Consider the following 18,995-nt stretch of genomic DNA (forward strand, 5'->3'; position numbering starts at 1 on the left):
CACTGCCTTGAGAAGCTCGCGCACCACAGCGAAGAGTAGCCCCTGCTCTCGGCAACTAGAGAAAGCCCGCGCACAGCAGCAAAGACCCAACGCAGCCATAAATAAATAAATAAATTTATTAAAAAATAAGGCTCCCCTGGTGGCGCAGTGGTTGAGAGTCCGCCTGCCGATGCAGGGGACACGGGTTCGTGCCCCGGTCCGGGAAGATCCCACATGCCGCGGAGCGGCTGGGCCCGTGAGCCGTGGCCGCTGAGCCTGCGCGTCTGGAACCTGTGCTCCACAACGGGAGAGGCCACGACAGCGAGAGGCCCGCGTACCGCAAAATAAATAAATAAATAAATAAATAAAAATATAAAAATCGAACATAATCTAAATGTTCATCAGTAAGTAAATGTTTAAATATAGTACATTCCAATGAAATGATAGGCAGTCAATTACAAGTTTACATTTCTAAATTAGGTAGAGACATAGAAAAGTTTTTTTCTAATGACAGAACAAAATACAAAATAGTATCCATGTTGTGGTTCCACCTCTGTAAAAATTACATTGAGTATAGGGACAAGGATTTGATGAAACGCAAACATTACACTAGCTGTATTAGCAAAATGGTCTAAAGTGGTTTTATAATTGATTAAATATTGGAATATACATTTTAAAGAACAAAATTAAATCCTATATTAAAAGAGCTATGAAATATCTAAGTGCTTAAGGGACTCAGAGTTCAAGCAGTAAATCTAGGTTTTAAAGCACTGATAAATCTGATCTCACTCACTTGGTTACATGAGGACCAATACCAAACATGAAAGGCCACATGACAGGAAAATATTCTTTATCAGGAACAACTTGGGCTGTGAATGGGTCTCATAAGCAAAACCCAGCCAAGTTAGGAATTCATGACTGCCTTGTTATGCTCCTTTGGTGGCAAAGGTTTCATTACCATCATCCTATAATGGTACCTACATCGCTGCTCTTGATCTATACTGGCCAAACTTATCGCTGCCGTCTCTCCTGGGCCAACAGTGAAGACCAGCTGTGGAGAGGAGATGGGTTTGCCCATATCCACAATCTGGTTAGAGGCTACTGCTCATATCTTTGTGCCTCATCTTTATCGTTTTTCAGTAGTTGCAGGGGTTTTTCTGTTATAATCACATTGTAATGGGAACTATACTCAATATTTTATAATAACCTATAAGGGGAAAGAATCTGGTTGGTTTTTTTTGGGGGGTGGGGTGGGCGGGCACCGTACCACGTGGCATGTGGGATCTTAGCTCCCTGATCAGGTATGGAACCCACACCCCCTGCAGTGGAAGCGCAGAGTCTCAACCACTGGACCACCAGAGAAGTCCCAGGGAAAGAATTTGAAAAAAGAATATATGTGTGTGTGTGTGTGTATACATATATATATATGAATCAGTTTGCTGTACACCTGAAACTAACACAACATTGTAAATCAACTCTACTTCAATTACAAAAAGAGAAAAAAAAGAAAATAAATAAATAAGATTAACACCCCCCATAACATGTGCGTTCTAAGTCTTTTTAGAAAAACCCACAAAAAATGAGATGCTATACTTCTAATTCCCAAATAAGAAATATGAACTTTGCAATTACAAGCTGACACTTTTTTTGGGGGGGTGGGGGGTACGCAGGCCTCTCACTGCTGTGGCCTCTCCCGTTGCGGAGCACAGGCTCTGGATGCGCAGGTTCAGCGGCCATGGCTCATGGGCCCAGCTGCTCCGCAGCATGTGGGATCTTCCTGGACCGGGGCACGAACCTGTGTCCCCTGCATCGGCGGCGGACTCTCAACCACTGCGCCACCAGGGAAGCCCTACAAGCTGACACTTTTGAGGCGTTTTTTAAGCCACAGAAATCACACAATTCACAACTGCTATTTGACTCAATACAAGAAATCCAAAATAGTTAACCGAATAAATCTCACTTGTTAATCTTGTTCAAGGCTGACAGGACATCTCTGGAATGATCTCTGGACCCATGTTGCAATTATAATCTGATTCTCAGCTTTTCCTTAAGAAACAGGAGTAAGGAAATTGCTGTAGCAAGACCAAGGCTGAAGCACATCCTTGGTCTTTAGTTTAGAAATGTTCACTTCAGCTACTGTAGAACAGTCAGACACAGCTAAAGTTCTAATTTTTTTGCTGAAGAATAAGAGTTGAAAACCAACCTCTGATCAAGCCACTAAATTATGCCAGCATTTAGGGCTTCTAAAAACAGTTTAATCACAGCGTTGCATGCCTTGGGATTGACTTTTTTAAAAAAAATTTCACCATTAATCTTACTATTCGGTGTGGTCTACTAAAACACAACATATGCATATCCTTGACCTGAATTCTACTCCTAACTATATACCCAAGAGAAACACACATTTGTTCACAAAAGACAGGTACTAGAATGGTCACAACAGCACTATTCATGAGAGCACCAAACTAGAAACTAGCCAAATACCCATTAACAACACAATGGATAAATAAATTGTGGTACATTTAGACAATGGAATGCTATATAGCAATGAAAATGAGCATATAAAATGCAACAAACGTAACACTGAGCAAAAGAAGCCCCTTTTTGAAAGAGTACCCACTATATGATTCCATCTATAAAAAGTTCAAAAATAGGCAAAGCTGATCTATGCTGATAGGGGTCAGAGAACTTGGAGGAAGAGCAGTGACTGGGAGGGGACTTAAGGGGGGTTTTGGGATATGCACTGGTAAGCTGTTTCTTCATCAGGTGCTGATGACATGGCCATGTTTAGTTTGTGAAAATTCAGTAAGCTATACACTTACGATTTGTATACTTTTCTGTATGTGTTATACTTTACTAAAAAGTTTATAAAATAAAAATATTTTTAAAATACACTCTCAATCCCCAATGTTACTGTTTTATGTATGTGTGTGGCCCAAATATTTGGCAGTATGCCAAACTTAAAACATTCCGAGTAACTTTCTTAAAGTTGAGTTTCATGTCTGTTGGAAACAGGAACAAAAAGGCATTAAATGAAAAACTTGGGAGCTACATTTGAATTTTTTTTTTTTTTTTTTTTGCGGTATGCGGGCCTCTCACTGTTGGAGCCTCTCCCGTTGCGGAGCACAGGCTCCGGACGCGCAGGCTCAGCGGCCATGGCTCACGGGCCCAGCCGCTCTGCGGCATGTGGGATCTTCCCGGACCGGGGCACGAACCCGTGTCCTCTGCATCGGCAGGCGGACTCTCAACCACTACGCCACCAGGGAAGCCCTACATTTGAATTTTATAACAGAATGAATATATTGATCTACAAAGACGAAAATCTGGTTGAAGCGCTAAAAATGGGAAAGGAGGCGACTTCTCCATAAATAGTGGTCATGCTCTGCGGAAGGACAAAGGGAAGGACAGGACCAGACAAAAGCAGGGAGAATAAAGACCAAAGGCCTGAGATATTAGAGGGAGCCCATGGCGGATTTGAAATCAACAAAGGGAATGCTTGTCAGTGGACAACAAAGGGACACAAATATGGTGTGACTGAGTCCTGGGCACTGCTACTGTGTACAGGACACATTCACAAGGAGTTGAGGCAGTGACAGGTCCAAAAATCTTTGCTAAAGCCAATGAAAATGGGTAGATGTTGGGAGGTGGGGAGGTCAATTCAGAATGCAGATATTCTCCTGTCTTTTTTTTTTTTTTTTTGGCTGCACTGAACGGCACACAGGATCTTAGTTCCTGACCAGGGATCGAACATGTGCCCCCTGCCGTGGAGGCGTGGAGTCTTACCCACTGGGCCACCAGGGAAGTACCTCGCTTGTTTTGATTCAAGAGAGTCTAGTCATTCATAAAACCTCAACCTCACTTGGGCCAAATGATTTTAAATTTAACTGGGGAGTTAGAGGTCTCAGTGGCTGGAAAATTCTGTAAAGTATCATCTCAATCTTTCGGTTGGTCATTCTTTCAATATGATCTACTGAATGCTTGCTCTGAGCATTATTTTGTGCTAGAAGCTACATGGATGAAAAAAGAGGTCCAAATTCTATTTTCAACAAGGTAAGGCCCACCATTTTGCAGTGGGATAAATAGCCCATTGCTAAATTCTTTAGTTTATTGTAAATCTTATATCCAACAAGTAAGCTTCTGATCCTGGGGTAGTGTTTAAAAGCACGGACCTGGGGCTTCCCTGGTGGCGCAGTGGTTGAGAGTCTGCCTGCCAATGCAGCGGACACGGGTTCGAGCCCTAGTCCGGGAAGATCCCACATGCCGTGCAGCAACTGGGCCCATGAGCCACAACTACTGAGCCTGCGCGTCTGGAGCCTGTGCTCCGCAGCAAGAGAGGCCGCGACAGTGAGAGGCCCGCGCACCGCGATGAAGAGTGGCCCCCACTTGCCACAACTAGAGAAAGCCCTCGCGCAGAAACGAAGACCCAACACAGCCAAAAATAAATAAATTAATTAATTAAAAAAAAAAAAACCACGGACCCTGTGATAGTTTTTTGTGTCAACTTGGCTAGGTTTTAGTAGTCAGTTTTTCAATCAAACACACATCTATACGTGTTGCTGGGAAGGTATTTTATAGATGTGGTTAACATCCACAGTCAGTTGACTTTAAGATTTTCCCCAATAATGTGGGTGGGCCTCATACAATCAGTTGAAAGACCTTAAGAGAAAAACTAAGGTTTCCCAGAGGAAGAAGAAATTCTGCCGTAAGACTAACCATTATGGGGCCCACGTAACCTCAGCTCCCACATGAAAGCTTCCAGCCCTCTGGCCTGCCCTACACACATCAGACTCGCCAGCCCCCACAGCCACATAAGCCAATCCTTATTGGTTCTGTTTCTCTGGAGAACCTCGACTTATACAGACTCTGAGCAGGCCCTTTGGGTTCGAAGCTTGGCTCTGCCACTTCTCTAGCTGGCTGGTTTCTGTACCTCCGTTGCTTCATCTGTAAAGTGGGAATAATGACAGTACCGTACTTAACTCACAGGAACTAGAACAACCCCTCACAGAGTTAAGTGTTTTGAAAATGTTTGTTAAATAAGTAATTCTGTGCTGCCAAATTTATTTCTTAGCTGGAAAACTTGAGCTAAGAAACAAACTCAACAATTTTTATTCCCAACAACTTGCCACCAACCAAACATGATCGCTCTTTCCCACACCAAGAACAGAACATCCTCGGAACAACAGCATCTCACCAGTTATGGATGCCTGATTGTCCTTTAGATGGTGTAGGAGCAGGGTGAGTTGCCAGGCCAACTCTATACACAGGGACAATTTGGCAAAGCTGGGGTCAGAGCACTTCTGGAACATTCTTAACTCTGCAATTTCTCAGCTGCTCAAAACAGCTGTGTTTAAAGAGGCTCAGACTCAGCACAGAGCTATTCCTACTATTTATGAGGGTGGGAGCTTCAGAAAGGTGTCCTAATCATTCTTTCTGTTCCCACTATCGATCCCTACAGCAGCTTGCTCCAGACCCTGGTGATATCCGCACCGGCTTGCCCCGGATGAAAGATTAAATGGGGAATCAAAATGTTTTTATGGGCACACATTCTGGGGTAAGGGTATGACGATGGTGCTGATGGTGCTAACTAACATGTATCGAGCACTTACTAGGTGCCAGACTCTGGTCTCAGTGCTATACATATATTAACTCATATAAACCTCATTGTACAGAAGAAGAAACTGAGTCCCTGAGAGAAAAATAACTCATCTAAGGAGAGACGGACAGAAAGTGGCAGGGCTCGGATTTGACCCCAGGCTTCCTGGCTCAGACCAAGGCTCTCCCTCCTGTGTACATTGTCTCTGAGTCTGGATTGTGAGGAGGGAGTCGAGGTGGGAGGAGACAAGGGAACGAGCACAAAACTGGGCTGTGATTGATGAGAGGGTATGGGAGGGTCAGGGGATGCTATGGTTAAGTCCATTTATTTTAAATGGAAGAAATTTCGAAGATTGAAACAGAACAAACCATATACAATATTCTTTCACAAATTTTTTTTGTTAAAGTATATAATGAGTCTGCTTTTATACATATATATCAAAGTTCATTAAAGATTCATACCACAGTATTTGAACCTTTCATCTTCATATAAAAAATTTAAGACAAAGTGATCTTGAAATTACGTCTTATTTATTCACTAGCAGTGCAAGAAAATCAAACACCTTCTTGTTATTCTCATTTGACTTTATTTTATACCAACTTCTCCCTACAGGTTCTCACACTGACAAAGATTTCCTATATTATTATTCTTCTATAAGCTCCTGTCAACTAAGTCTTAGAAGACTTTTCTGAAAAAATTTTCTTATAGCTCAGAAAACAAAAATGTATGAACAGGATCAGATTCTATCAGAATTTGTTTAGTTTTGACACCAGAAGGATAACTTACATACTCTTTTCTAATAATACCAACTTCTCTGGCTCTCAATATTTATCTAAATCCTAATTTACCCCAGAGATTTGTCCACAGTTGTGATGGCCTTTGGCCTACAGTTCCCTGGAGCTGAATTCTGTGTCAGAGGAGCTATTATTATTAAGGAGGGAGAATTCTTAGATATCCATGGCAGGACAAGGAGAGGTGGAGGTACCACAGATGAAGCCAAACCAAGTCTTCAAACCAGATTTTGGCCAGTTGTGCAGAGTTGCCTGAGTAACTGTTTCCAGAGGTGGAAACGTGCAGTGCATTGAGAATACTGAAACCACTCTGGCTTACATCTACATCTTGGAGAGGCTATGCTGAAAACAGCCAGGTGTTCATGTCCCATGAACATCTTTTCTCTACCTAGCTGAGCTCCCCAAGGGCACCCTGGAATTCTGGGTACATAAAGTCCTTCTCTGGAGCCACTGGTCTCTCCCCTCTGTCTCCCAGGCATTTTCACAGGAGGTGGGAGGGGGGCGTGCTGACTTCCCTCTATCTTCCCCATAGAAATGGGCTGGTCATACTGGCATCCCTCATCTATGAACTGACTCCCCATGGGGAAAAAATTGGGTTGGATATTCACACAGTGCTTTCACAGGATTACACCCTTAAATCCATAAGTTCCTTCAAGAAGAATAAACCAACAAAACATTCCCTCCTGAAACTTTTCCTTTGGGAAATGACATGAAAACACACTTCCCATTTGAGCTTTTTCATAAGAAAAAACTTTCAGCATCAGATTTTGGGTGTTCTAATACTGAGATTCCTGGTTTTCACTCACTCTGGAGATAGATAGGTCTATTAATTTAATTGAACACATCCAATGAACAACATTCCAGCTAGTCCTTTGTAAATTCTGAGAGGCACCTCCTCAAAGCACCATCCTTTAAAAGCAGCAGGATATAGCCTACTGCTGCTGCCACTGGGTACAGCCCAGATAGGAGGACCTCACGTTGGCAGCAACCATACGTTTTGGGCAAGAGCCAACAGTCACATCACAGTCCCTCACCTTATGCATCAAGCTGAGTAAAACCTAGAGGTTTCAAGGCTAGGCTAAGAGAGCCGAAAGGCTCATTGGTCAACTTCATGCCAAATATGTCACACCGATTTGTCCTATGATGCTCTGACTGTCATTTAGCCAAGCTTCCTCCACTCCTGGAACAAAAATGCTTCTGCCTTGCTTTTTTTTGTTTTTCTTTTTTTTAAATGAATGACCATTTAAAAGTATAAATCTATGCTAAAGAGTCACCTTTAATATCAGCTAAACAATCATCAAAGAAAACCTATCAAACAGAATGCTACTTTCTGGCTGTCATTTCACATGTCAAGACGCTGCGCGCGGCGTGAAAGATGCTTAGACAGCAAGCAAGACTATGAGTGCATGGAAAGCTCTGTTGAACCCTTTTGTGTTTGCATTTCTGTCCATCTGCTTTCCCATGGGCAAGGAGATGCCTCTTATCATAAAGCCATCCCTGTCTTAGGTCATCAGACAATACCAGCGAAAACTGCAGGATGGATAAGCTGGCTTGGGTGTGGTCACTGGCAAAGGGAAGCACTGGTCCCCTGGCTGCCGGCTCTAAGGCCAGGAGTGGCACCCGTGGCGGGTAATCTCCACGACAGCTTCTCCCCATTTTACCACAGTCCGCACCGGCCCTAACTACTCCCTCTAGGAACACACAGCAGACCTTCGAGGTGGGCCGCCTCGCCAGACAAAGCCGGCTACTCAGGGAGCCCGCTCAGTACCGAGGCAACCTCCACAGGTCGCCCCAGACCGTCTTGGTGGTTGGTCAACAGCAAGGGGCAGGGGGCGGTGCCGCAGCCAGAAGGTACCAAACCCAGGGGCGGCGTCTGTCTGCCGGTGCCACAGTCTAGGGGGACGCGCGACTCACACCAGGGAATTAACGGCGGGGCTCGGTTCCCCAACACAAACCCCAAGAGACGAGCACGTGCCCTGTGATTTCTCCGGGAGCATTTTCTGCACCAGAAAAGTGCGCACTTCATTTCTGGGGTGGGGGGGCGGCCCTAGTTCGCTGTCGGGCGGATACCAGTGTCGGCTATTGTTCTCCGGGTCTGTCGGGCGGGAGGCGTCCTCATTCCGCCTCCCTGGCAGCATCTGTCACTGGACCAAGCCTTTCAGCTCTGCGAAGAAAAGGGTGTGCCTGCGGCGCTGCGGATTATCTCAAAACCCTAAACGAGTCCCTACGGGCTGGTGTCAAGCCGGGAGACAAAGCTCCTCGCGGGGACAGCCAGTTCGGTCCCGGATCCGCCATCCTGGGTCCGTCGCCCGGTGCAAGAGCCACGCCCAGCCAGCCACAGGACAGCCAGGCCCATCGCCAGAGCTGAGGGTCTTCAGGCCCGAGACCCGCGACCCCAGCTGCCTGCCCCTCCCTTCACCGGAGACGTCCCTCCCCAGGGAGACCCCTCCTCCTCACCGCGCTGGTCTCCTCCTCCCCAGCGTCTACCCGCCTCAAACCCAGGCAGTCTCCACCCTCCAGCATCCCTCCTCCCCTCCACATTCTTCGTCAGCCCCAGCCTCGCCTCGCGCCACCTGCTCCAAGCTCCGTCCCTCCCTCCTCAGACCCTTCTCTTTCCTCCTCAAACCCTAGTCTCCAGTTTACCCCTCTTCCCAGATCCAGTCACCTGTCCCCACCCAGCTTCCCTATCTCCCATTTCCCCCATCTATGCTCGAACGCAGGCCTCTCCTCCGCCTCTCTCCATCCCAGCTTCTCTCCAGCTCGGACTCCTGCCTCCTCCCCGGGCCTGGGGCGTCGACGTCTCTCGCTCGCCAAGATCGATGCAGCCAGAAGGGCTCCCGCGCTGGGCTCAAGCGAAGGGACCCAGCTTGGCGCCCGCCGAGAGGGCCGGGCCGCAAAAAAGCGGCCTTTGTCGTTCAGACAGGTGCCTCGGAGGCGGCTGGCGAATCGTCCTCAGGCGTCCGCTCCGTTAGCCGGACGGGTGGACGGGCCGCCGGGTCCGGTTCAGGCTGGGCAAACCCCAACCCGGAGGGGAGAGGGACAGAGGGTGTCTGCGGATGGGGGTGGGGGCAGAGGACGGCGCCGATCTAAGACTGGGGCCGGACGGGCCCACGGCCAGCAAGCCCCCACCCAGCCTTCCAGCTATTCACTGCGCCTCGACGACTGAGGCTGGGCGTCTACTGTGTGCTAGGAGTGAACCCCCTTCAACCAAGCTGCCTCCTCACCCCAGTTCTTTGCAATCCCACGAGCACCTATTAAACGCCTACTATGAGCAAGGCACCGCTCGGCGCTCTGGGAGCTCTGTGGGCTTACAAAGAGGAACCGATTCGGGCCCCAGTTTAGCCCGGGAAGGCTGCCGCCATTCCCAAACCACACTTCCCGCCGCGTCCCCCGCAGCCGGGCCCCTAGGCGCACCCGGCCCCCGGCCCTATTGTGCGCCTCCCAGAGAAACAGAGACTGTGTGAGATGGATGTCCCAGCCCGGGGAGAATAAGCCCACCGCCCACCCCGCCATCACCCACTCCTCCGGGATGCCGCGGCTGCGAGGGTCCGTCGGTCGGTGGGTTCTCCTCCGGTCTCGCCGCGGCGCCGGAGCTGCGGGTGCTCGGGGCGGCGGCGGCTGCACGCTCGCTCGCTCGCTCGATCGCCGCCTTGGCGCGCCGGGCGCTGGAGTCAGAAGCCGCGAGCAGGGGAGGGGTCTTGGGTGGAGGCTGGAGGCGTCCTCGGCCAATCACTGAAGCGACGGCTCCTCCCCAGAGCTCCCCACCTCTCGCTAGCAGGTTAGGGAGAGGCGGGGACCGGCGGCGCCTGGCATCCTCGGCGCCTCTCGCGGCTGCCGCTTTGGGACTACAACTCCCGACAGGCCCTGCCGCAGGGCCAGGGTCCGAGAGGGGACGGAGGACGCAGCCGGAGAACCCGCCGACCTCCTGGCGCCCTTCTCCGCGTTCCTTTGGATTTCCATGGTGACTCAAGACACTTCACAAAGCCCGGGCGCTTGGACGCGCTGATGCACGGGTCCCCTGGGACGGCTACCGCCTCCCCTCCCCCTGCAGGACCCCACCCGAGGGGCTGAAACAATGCCCCAGTCGCCTCTCCCGGGCTGCTGCCGGGCTTCCCCTTCCCTGCAGGCCGGGCTAAGGCCGCCTGGTTCCCGCCAAGACCCAGTCCGACGCCTTCGAAATGGGCGCCCGGCTGAATTGCAGGGTGGAGAGGGCGGGGGTGTAGTTGTAAGAAAATGTTCTCACGTACAACGTGGACGGCCACTCGGGGCCGCCTAAGTTCGCATCTGCACCCTCTGGGGCCTGGAACCCGGAGTTCATAATCTCGGCCAGCGCTTCTCCATCCAGAGCTCTCAGGTCTAGCTGCCTGTCCTATTTCTGACACCTCCTTTCAGGGCGTGGTGAAGACTCTGTAAGTGTTTTATAATTCAATTTACATTAGCGTCACCTTTTTTCTTCACGTTTTGAATACACACAGAATTTAACAAAATCAACAAGTCTAAAAAAGAGAGAGGATCACCATGCCTTTACAACCTCCCTGATTCCCTCTCAGTCCTTCACCGTTTATCTGTTATTTCAGTAGTTGTAATAATAGCTTAGATATGGTTTAGTAATTTGCCTCTTTTCACTTATTGTCACTCCAAAAGCGTTGCTATTGATACGGTGTTAAAATGCAGCATTGAGTCCTCACTCCAACCCCACACCGGGGTCCCTGGGGAACCCCAAGGGGCTGCTGTAGAAGCCCCTCCCCTGCCGGGCTCCTGGGAAGGGGTGAAGAGGAGGGAGTTCCCTGGCTGTAGCCGCACAACCATGGCCCTGAGAGATGTTTCTGTCTGCAGGATATATTCAAACAAAACGATGCTTCACTACTCTGGAGGGTCCCTCCTCCCCAGCTCAGCAAAATCTACCCGGGCCCCGGGCCCCCGCAGAGCCCACCGAAGTGAGGTCGCCTTAGGCCACTTGCTCAGTACTCCTTTGCGGTGGGCTCAGGGCCTGGAGCAGGCCAGGCTGGCATTTGGGCCTCACTTCTGGATTACCACCATAGAATCTCCACTTCTCCTGGGAGGAAGGTTTACTTCTTTGCCCCCTCTCACATCGTAAGCTTATGCAGGGAGCCCCCAAATGAGCCTAGGGACTACCTCAAAGCATCCCCAACCCAGAGGAGCATGGGGATGTGCCTGTGAAAACCAGGGGGGCATGGCTCCTCCTTCCCGCACTGCTCCAGCTTGGGGCACTGCCGTAGGGATTCCCCCAGGCTGGCCAACTTCTGCGCTGACCCAGGGATTTAGGTAAAATGGGTTGAGCTGGAGGGAGGTGGAATGGAGCCCAGAGGCGGCTTACCGCAGCTGGGTCTGCTGGAAAGTTCCAGGCCGCACATTTTGCCTAAAGGGAGAGGAAGCCCTCTAGTGGCAGTAAGCTTTTTCTGCAGCATTTAGTGAACCTCATGTTTGGATTCCTGCTTCCTTGCTTTACTGGGCCTACCTCCCTTGGTCAGAAAAGAAATGCCTGGAGGTTATTTTCAGGCTTGGGACATTGCTGAAAGTTGCACCCAAACCTGAGGTTGTAAATAGCCCCGGTAGTTGATTTTAGTTGTATTTATTTATTTTTAATTTAGGCTCTCTCTTGGGAAGTAGAAGGAACGCAGGGCTTGGGGGGGGTCACACATCTTTCTGGACATTTGACCTTGGGAAAGTTACTTAGTCCATCTGAACCTTAGCTCCCCACAGAGCGTGGAGACCATAATATATTCTTTTAACTTTGCTGAGATAATTACATGAGGAAATGCATATAAAAAGTCATAGCAAAAAAAAAAAAAAAGGCATAGCACACTACCTGACATATAGCATGTACTCAACAAATGTAGCTATTATTGTTCATTTATTCAGCAATAGTTGTTGAACAGTGTGAGGGATATAAGAATATGACACTCCCATTATAACAGCTGCAAAAGGCAGTTTGCTGTCACTTTTATTGTAAAGCTCCTATGACCAACTGAGGTGAAGTGCAATGTCAATTCAGACAAGAGAAAAATCAGTTCTGAACAGCTCGTCAGAGAATGGAGGCATTGAATTTGGATTTCACTTGGATATTGATTTCCTGAAGGGTTCTAAGCAGAGGTCTGAGATTCCAGGATGAAGGAGTAAAAGTTTGTGGATAGAGAAGCTGAGGGGTGTTTGGAAGACAGCTAAAGATCCCACCATGGCTTGAAAGTCCAGACCATGAATGGGAGTGGTGGGAAGAGAAGGAGGACGGCAAGGTAGACTGGAGTTGGGGCCAGGCTTCACACAGCTCAGGGCTACTGGTTTTTATGAGAAAATGTGTTTGAGGTTCCAAATTGCCTTAACAGCAAGCTTCTGAATAATGGGCAAGTGAAGGGCTACCATAAAAGGGGTAGGAGGAAAGAGTAGTAGGTGTTTTTAAAACACATTTGACCCTTCCCCCTGCACATGGCAGGTAGCACTGCTCATCTCTTGCAGATGAGGAGATCCAGGTCCGGAGAGTCACGCCCTCTAAGTAGCAGAACTATGGTTCCCAGCCCCATCTGCCGGATGCAAAGCTGAACCCTTCCTGCTCCAGCACGCCCTCCCCTACAACCCACCAGAAGGTGACAGGCTGTGGTGACCATGAATGACCAGCTCTCAAGGGGAGGCAAGCCAAGTCATCGGCACCCAGATATTCCTCCTGCAGTTTCAACCTGTTCCTCCTCGAGGTGCTCTCTGAGAAGGGGTGTTCTCCAACATTCCTGAGGACCTTTGTGTTAAATTTCTTACTTGGCCTTCTCTTTTCACCTCTTTTCCCCCTCATACTTCTCCGTAACAACCCTACTCTGGAGTTCATGTTGTGAAGTCTACTTAGCCATTAAAAAAATTGTGAGCCAGCCGTCAAACCTCTATGTTCAGGGCTTCCCTGGTGGCGCAGTGGTTGAGTCCGCCTGCCGATGCAGGGGACACGGGTTCGTGCCCCGGTCTGGGAAGATCCCACACGCCGCGGAGCGGCTGGGCCCGTGAGCCATGGCCGCTGAGCCTGCGCGTCTGGAGCCTGTGCTCCGCAACAGGAGAGACCACAACAGTGAGAGGCCCATGTACCGCAAAAAAAAAAAAAACCTCTATGTTCAGGTCAGGGCCACGGGGCAGGGGCCAAAAAGGAGTCAGGAAGATGGACAAGTGGACACTGAGAGGGAGAAAGAGAGAGAGAGAACAGAGGAAGCATGAAGATGATTAGATACACAAACAGGAACAAAGGGGAATGAGACTGGGAGAGTTTCAGACCCCAGAGCTGTGGCCACCCAGCCTGACACGGAGACACAGGAGAGGAGAACTGGGGAGGCTGGGGGTGGCGGTGCTTCAGCTGAAATCAGCAAAGTAAATTCCAGGGGCTTATCACTACCCTTGAAATGCTGATGAGCTCTTCAAAAATTTAAATCGTTCCTCCTAGCCTTGGAAACCTTTTATTTTCCTCTTTTACTTTTCAATTTCAAAGTTTAGTTTTGAAATCAAAGTTTGTCTTCTCTTGGAACCAGAAGGAATCACGGGATGATTCCAGCTGCCCTGGCCCCATTGTGGAAACCTACAATTTTAAACTTGCATTTTTTTCACACACATGTAGAGATTCTTCAAGCCTAAAGGAACCTAGAAATTGCATCGTCTCACAATGTCAACATTATACAGATAAGGATAAGGAAACTTTGTTTTAAGCCATTTTCTCCCTTAACAAATAAAATTCATCTGGGTATTAGAAAGAATAATAGGACAAGAAACACAACTCAAATATACACAATCACCTTCAGAGAACAGAAGAGTTACTCTAAGAGCCAGATCTTCAATCATCTTTTTGTTTCCCACCGTCACCCTCTACAACACAATGCTTGAACCCTTGACCAGGGCTGAGAAGCTGAGACTATTGGAAAGAATCCCCTCACTCCGGCCACCAAGTTGGGTTTTCATTTATAAAACGAGTCCAAAGAAATACAACAATAAAAAAAAATACCCATTACTGCCTTAATCTGATTTTTTTCTGCAACTTTTTTATGAAGCCAGCCCTTCTGTTGAGCTATTTTTTCCTCTGCAGTTGCATTAATCAGAACCTATCTCAATAGGAATTTAAGCAAATATTTATCTAGCATTTCCTGCATACTTTATGTGTGTTATTCCCTTAATCCCCACAGCAGACCTGTGAGAAAGGTATCGTGACACCCACTTTACAGAAGAGGGAAACAGGATCTCAAAGACAAGTAACTAGCCCAAGGTCAAACAACTCAAAAGGGCAGAGCCGAGATCAAGACCCAGGTCCGACTCCAGAATCCCTATTTGTCCCTTTAGACCACACTGCCTGTTATTGAACATTATTCTGTTCACATTTGCCCTTTTATCAAACCTATAATGGTTATTTGGAATTCACGTTGTAATTTTCAGGGTGGCAGCCATCCCATCCAGCTTGGAGGTTTTATTGAATTTGATTCGTTTGTCTCCCCACTTTCAGGATAAGAGCCCTGATGGGGCTCTGTAAGGTACCAGGAAGCCATGTGTCCTGCTGTTCCACCGTACAGTGTCTTAGAGCACTTGGAAGAAGGACTCGGCCCGTGTGACCAATAGGTCAAGTGCCTGGGTGACCCAGAATGAGTCCCCTCCCTCAGCAGAGACTCTGCTTCCCAACTGTAGGGCAGTGATCATCTCTCTGCTGTTGTGAGGATCAAAAGAGGCTGGATAAAAGCCCAGGTTTTGGAAGGTGGGGCACCTTTTGGACACCTGCCTGAATCATTCACTTAACCATGGGATCAAGGGGTGCTGCATCTCCAAGTCTCAGTATCCTCTGCTGTACAGGAGGACGGTTCAGGTCCCAGCCACAGCATGCTTGTGGGAGAAGAGTGAGGTAATGTGTGAGGTGCTGTGGACTAGGTGAGTGCTCAGTGTTTATTCGATGGCTTGTAATTTACAGGTTACAAATGAACAGTATAAAGCCTCACACAATTGAAATGTACTGTTATAGCAGATTACCTACTTTTGTAGGGGTTATGAGGATTTAATAAGTCAGATGTGCTCTAGTAAGTGCTCACAAATTATTAGCAATTATTGTCATTATTATTATATGTTCAGTGAAACGAAGGCCCATAAGCATGAAACTATAGTAGACAGATCATAATCCTAGCAGAAATAAAAGAACTACTCGGTTTCCTCATACACTGAGTGGAGTCTTTGAGACCCTTGCCATTCCCTTCCTGGGAATCTTGCCTCACCAAACTGTCCAAACCCTTCAACCAGGTGTTTAGCCAGCTTTCTAACAAGATTCAAGTACCTGTCCAGGAGTTGTATTTGGACCAAAGTCCCTCAAATGAGCTTTGAGAGTTTTATTCTGTGAATTGTCCAAACACAGACCCCCATCTGCCTCCCTCTCCTGTCCCTTTCTGGCAAGGACATCACGTGCCAAGGCTGCTGGGCCTGACACTCAGTGCCCCACTCCCTGCAGAGGGCCAGGCGGCCACAGCCAGGAACTCCCCGGATAGGAGGATTAGAACGACAGCCATCAGTCCACCAGTGGGTTCTTTACACCTTGGGTACCAGAACCAGAAGGTAGACAAACACATGATCCCCTTTAACGCACGCCCGCCTTTTTCTCTCAGGTAGGAGCCTGTGCTCAGGCTGGCTACAGTTTAGGTATTCTTTGAAACATGTTAGCAAACCTTTGTTTGTGCTGGGAATGGGGCTCATCGGAATCCAGGTAAAGTGCCTGAGGATCAGACAATATGTTAGGACACTGATCAAGTGTATCTTTGTATAATTATTTCATTAAGGAAAACCTCATGGCGAAACTGTTGGTTACTCATAATTTAAAGAGTTTTAAAAGAAAATACTCGATTTTGTAGGGGAAGAAAAATTCTCCTCTATCTTGTTTGGGTCTTTGGTTGGGCCTGAGAATCAAACTGGCATAAGACAGGTTAATAGGAGAGAAGCATACAAATTTGATTGAATTCTTACATGTCCATGGGAGCCTTCACGAGAGACGGAAGACCTGAAGAAATGACCAGAGAAGGAGGTTTTTATACTTTTTAGACAAAGAAACAATACATTTGTGAAGAATTGACAAGACAGAGGAGTCTGGGCTATGGGTAGTAAATAGGGAAGAAGTAAGTAGGAGGATATGGGTTACTTTAACCAGTTTTGTTGTTACAGGCTTCTCAGCCCTAAATTCCCTGTCCCTGGTGATAAGGATGTCTTCTATCCTCCTGGTACAGGGAGGGTCCCTTCCACATGGGAGATTGATCTCTTGCTTTCAGGAGGACAAAGGAGGGTCAGAGTGTCCTTCTTGTACCAACTGTTTCTTAAAAGTACCTTTAATTCAAAATAATCAGTATGCCGAAGTGGCATATTTGGGGGTGACATATTCTGAACCCTTTCAATTACATTCCCATCTGCAGTCTGCAAATGTGCCTGTCTCCCTACAGCATCTTTAGTACCCCAGAATGTGTCTTAATAAGGCTTATTTCTCTGTGTGTGTGTGTGTGTGTGTGTGTGTGTGTGTGTGTGTGTGTAGCTGGATGCCACCTCCAAGCCATCGTTCCTAGACCTGCACATCAATTGTTGTTGAAGTAGAATATTCTTCACTGTGTAGTTTTGAGCTACTCCTGACTCAGATCCACTAAACCAACATAATTAAAGTGGAGCATGAAATGAACAAAATGAACAAAAATGAATAAAACCTCTGTAGGTCCCTGACCCAGAGGTGAGTCCTGTCCTGCTCTCAAGTCCAGAGAAGAGCTTTATTGATTGACCACAGTTACCAATAATGAATTCAGGTAAGCCCCCATTTCATTTTTCTGTGACTTCAATTTCTGTGTGACTCCTGAATCCCCGAGAGTATAGAAAAGAAAAAAAAACTTGAGGAAGCCTGATTCTCCATGAGTTAGGGCTGGGGGCTGGAGCCCCGGGAAGCAGCATTGGGCTTGAGGAGGGGACTGATGCTGCTGTGGCTGGAGCTTGGACCTGGCACCAGGGCTGGAAGATGGGGAGGGAAGGGAGCTGCAGGCCTGGCCAGTCCCTGAAAGCACCTGGGTGGAAAAGCATCAAGTTCCTCCTGTGGGAGGGGCTGCAGGGCTCATCCTGTGTATAAAGGGAGACGCAAGCCTGGGTTTGGCCCAGTGTCATGTCCCTAGGGAGGAAGCAGTCCTTCTCTGCTGCTAGGATGAAGGCTTTGCTCCTTGTGCTGGTCCTGGCTGTCACCTGGGGGTGATATTGCTGCTCAGGCAAGTAATTCTCCATCTCCCCTTGGCAGTCAGTGTGCTTTCACTGTTGTCAAATGTTCTCCCCTCACAGATGACTCCTGAGGGGGCACGCCCTTCCTGCGGCAGAGAGGTTTCCAAGGTGGCGTGGGGTGTGAGGAGGTGGGCAAATGTGGGTCTGGGGTGTATTTTGGTCTCCAGTAAAGAAATCAGTCACCACTTGTCGAGTAAGGTGCCAGGGGTATGCTGAGTGCTTTACAAACAGAACCCCATTTAATCTTTCCAACAACTTGATTAAATTTCAGATGAGAGAATTGAAGCTCAGAGAGGTTAAGTTACCAACCTAACGGTCACAACGCAAGTGAGTGGGAGAGCTAGGTTTCAGGCTGAGGTCTGTCTGACTTTGAACCCTGTGCCTCCTCTGCAGAGGGATTCAGTGGGGCATCACTGGGTGTGGTGTCCAGGTTGTGGAAGGGGAGTTATTTCAGGAGGTCAGGACTGAGGAGTGGAGTCCTTACGACCCTCCACCCCAAGGAAGGCCCATCCCAGGGCATGTGCAGGAGACTTGAGGGGTCCAGGGCTGGGGTCTTATAGCGACAGGAAAGGCCAGCGGGAAGGTGGCAGTAGATCAGCTGTAAGGAGATGAGGTGAGGAAGGAAGCAATGAGTTTGAGAGGACCAGGGAGAAAGAATTGTGTGTTGGTGACTGGCTGGGAGGTGGAAAGGCCAGGCTTACAGAAAAGCCCAAGGTGACTGAGAATTGGAGCATGGTGGGCAGAAGCCCAGCCCCTGCAAGATGGAGGTTGCTTTGTGGAGTCTGGCTTTAGAAACTTCTGTTGCAAGCCCCCAGGATGTTGGGCAGCCAAGGGGATTTGGAGATATAGAACCCAAATCCGGAGGAGGCTGCAGCCAGAGGGTGGATTTGGGGGCCATCTGGAGAGAAGTCCCAACTGAAGCCTGGGGAGAGTGCAGGAATGCCATGCAGAGGGACAGAGGAAGGACCTTGGGAAACTCATGGCCAGGAGGGCAGAAGGAGGGGAGCTGCTGGGGGGTTGGGGTGGGTGATGAGGGCCTGCCCTGCACCAGGTACGTAAAGCAGCCCAGCAGGAGGGATTGTGGAAAAGGAGAGGCACTGGCTTTAGCATCAGGCTGCTCTAAACTTGAACCAGAGGCTGTGAGCCTCTGTTACCGCGTCTGTAACCTGAGCTAACAGTACCCATCTCTCAAGATCATTTAAGGATGGATGGCACAGCACCTGCAGCAGTAGACCCTCAATGTATGGTGGTTATTATTATTCAGGATATTGAGAACAGTGCCTGGTGAGCAGTTGCAATGGAAGGGGTGAAGGTGAAAGGCCACCTGTGGGCTCAGGAGTATGTGGTAAGAAACAGAAGCAACCACGGTTGATAGTCAAGGGAAACTT

The 18,995-nt window shown here is 48.4% G+C and overlaps 1 protein-coding gene across 1 annotated transcript in view; it reads right to left on the reverse strand.

The window, feature by feature from the left end:
- Positions 1-10,012, reverse strand: part of DPYSL5 (dihydropyrimidinase like 5) — an 88,441-nt gene extending 78,429 nt beyond the window's left edge. Inside the window, exon 1 of the mRNA XM_060168683.1 lies at positions 9,884-10,012. The gene's annotated coding sequence lies outside the window, so the exon portion shown is untranslated. The remainder of the gene's footprint in view (positions 1-9,883) is intronic.
- Positions 10,013-18,995: the final 8,983 nt, after the last annotated feature.

Source organism: Lagenorhynchus albirostris, chromosome 13, assembly GCF_949774975.1.
Source record: "Lagenorhynchus albirostris chromosome 13, mLagAlb1.1, whole genome shotgun sequence".
NCBI classification, from domain to species: domain Eukaryota; kingdom Metazoa; phylum Chordata; class Mammalia; order Artiodactyla; family Delphinidae; genus Lagenorhynchus; species Lagenorhynchus albirostris.